Below are 2844 nucleotides of genomic sequence, written 5' to 3' on the forward strand. Positions count from 1 at the left end.
AGGAGGAGGCCGGAGTTCTCCCCGTGAGCCAGGCCGGGTCCCCAGCATCCTCACACCGTGGCAAGCCACCCCACCTCCGCCGGGAAAGCCTCCCGTTTCCGTGGGTAGTGCCTTGGGGCGTGGAGGTTCGCGTGGCACCGCAGGGTTACAAAATAGAGCTTGCGCGGTGCGCCCCGTGTCGCAGAGCACTTGGCACCCGCTTGACCCTCAGGCTGCCTGGAGGGGAGAGTCCAGGAGACTGTTACCCCCCCCCCCCGGGCATGAGCCCAGGGATCCGGTGCTTACAGCTGGTGGGAAGCCCCGAGGGCCCCCTCCCCTAAAGGTGCCGCTGTGAGGGGGTCAGAGGGCCAGGGGGGGCCAGCGGAGCAAGGAGTGAGGCCGGGGCCTCGAGCCTGGGCACCTGCCCGCCCTCTCCAGCCTGCAGCTGTTGGAGGTTCCACAGGGAGAGCTCTGTTTACCCGTGGCCTAGGTCCCGGCGGGAGGGTGCGTTACCGCCGCGCAGGGCTGCAGGCCCAGTCTCTGTGGCCTTAAAGAACCCTATGCTCAGCTTTTGTGGGAGGCCTTCCCCACCCCGGAAGGAGAGGTGCTGCCCCTCCACCCCTCCTCAGGCCTCACAGCCTCCCCAGTGGGGCTTCCAGAACAGGCTCTTCCGGACTCCCCCTTTGATGCCAATTTGCTCAGTTCTCTTAAGTTTGCTCCTTCAGCTAAGCCCAGTTACTTGTCCCCCCTTTCTGAACGTATACAGCCCAGTCTGCAACCCACAATTTTAATCTGAATATAAAAGCCCACTCCCCCAACCCACCTCATCCAATAAGTGCTTATACTGGAAACAGGTGGGGAAGAGGTTCCCAAGCCAGACAGGCAGGCACCTGAATCTGCCCCCACCTAGGACCCTAGGTCCATCCACCCCCATGTCTCCTGACTCTCCTCCACACGTCACTGTGGTGGTGTCTCTCTTCTACTTTCCATTAAAGTTTATCTGGTCTATTGTGTTTCCTTTCTGCTCTTTATTGTAATACCCTTGTGACTCAGTTTCCTAACACCCTCAGAGAGCACCATGAAACAGGCTGGGTCCAAGAGTCCAGGGTATGTGTAGGGAAACCCAGTCTGGAATCCATGAGCTGGCCACAGGGAGCCTTATTCTGTCTTTGTTTTTTGCCGGTCATGGGGCCTGAACTCTGGGTCTGGGCACTGTCCCTCAGCTCTTCAGCTCAAGGCTAGCGCTCTACCACTGGAGCCACAGCGCCACTTCCGGCTTTTTTCTTTTTGCTTATGTGGTGCTGAGGAATCGAACTCAGGGCCTCATCCTTGCAAGGCAAGCGCTCTACCACTGAGCCACCTTCCCAGTCCTTATTGTCTTTACTGGTGGTTATGAAATATGGATACTGGGTGTGATACCACCTTTCCTCACTGACGACCTGGCATTTTCATAGGTGATGAGACTGATAGCAAATTAAGATTAATAGACTTGGCCTGAGAACCACACAGATATCCAGGTACAGAGAACAAAGAAAGGTTTATTGCCAGGAAAGGGGGCTGGCAAGACTCCTCACAAGGGGAGAATGAGAAGAAGCACCAGCTATTGTCTGGGGTGACCTACATAACCTAGGAGGTCTAGGAGGGGCTAGAAGGGGTTAGGAGGCGGAGACCCTGGTGTGGACGTGTGGGCCAGGGGCTTCATCATGGCAGACTAGGATTTATGGTTGGTGTCCAAACAGCTGCCCAGGCCTGAAGGTCACTCTAAGGGGCTCTTGTTGCCTTCTATGGTGGAAGCTGCCCCAGAGAAGTGCCATCCTGAGGTAAAGGGGGTTGGAGGCTGATTATTTACTACCTTCACTATGTGGGCCGAATGTTGCCTAGGAAGGGAGCGTGCCAAGCTGTGGAGAGGAGAAGGGGAGGACTAAGCTATGGGAAGGGGCTCATTGCTAACAGGGACTTTTCACCCAGTTCTAAAAACTCTAGAGATGATAGAGGCCATCATTTGAACTGGGCTGCTAAGCACTGTGAAGGTGATATACGTCAGTTTGAAGCAGAGGTGCCCTGTGTGGTGAAGCTCCAGGGAATCCTTTTTTTGTTGTTGGTTGTAGGGCTTGAACTCTGGGCCTGGGCGCTGTCCCTCAGCTCTTCAGCTCAAGGCGAGGGCTCTACCACTTGAGCCTCAGCCCACTTCCGGTTTCCTGAGTGGTTTATTGGAGATAAGAGTCTTAAGGACTTTCCCCTGGGGTCTGGCTTTGAACTGCGATCCTCAGATCTCACCTGCTGTGGCTAGGGTGACAGGCTGCGCCTTGCCCCCGGCGGCTCCCCAGGGAATTCTGGCCCCACCTAGCTGGCCTTGTTTCTGTAAACAGGCCTCTGACAGGTTTACGCCCTCCAATCTGTCGAGCGCTCCGGACCCACTGGAGACCAGGGGGACAGCGGCCTGGCCCGGGGCCCTTCCGGACGTCCTCGCCTGTGACCCCGCGGAGGGATCGGGCCAGGCAAAGCCGGGTCTGGGCCGGGAGGTGGTGAAGGGTCACAGGAAGGCCCTGTCCGGGTGGACTCCTCGGGCTGGCCGGCCGGAGGCGGCCAGGCCCCGGTGTCCCGTTACCCGCGGCCCCGAGCGGAAACCCGACCGCGTGGGTGCAGGGAGGCCTCCCTCCTCCCTGTGCCCTCTGCTGGCCACGGGAGCCGGAGAGCACGGGCCCAGCACGGAGCACCGCCGAGCGGGGAGCAGAAGGACGCTGAGGGCCCTGGCACAGGGGTGGCCCGGCCCTGCACCCCAGTCCCGTCGTGACATCGCCTGGGGTGAACCCCTCGGCCCGTCCCGCGGCCGCCTGCACCGTCTGTAGGAGGGCACCGCCCAGC

This window comes from Dipodomys ordii, unplaced genomic scaffold (genome assembly GCF_000151885.1).
Source record: "Dipodomys ordii isolate 6190 unplaced genomic scaffold, Dord_2.0 Scaffold118, whole genome shotgun sequence".
Classification (NCBI taxonomy): Eukaryota; Metazoa; Chordata; class Mammalia; order Rodentia; family Heteromyidae; genus Dipodomys; species Dipodomys ordii.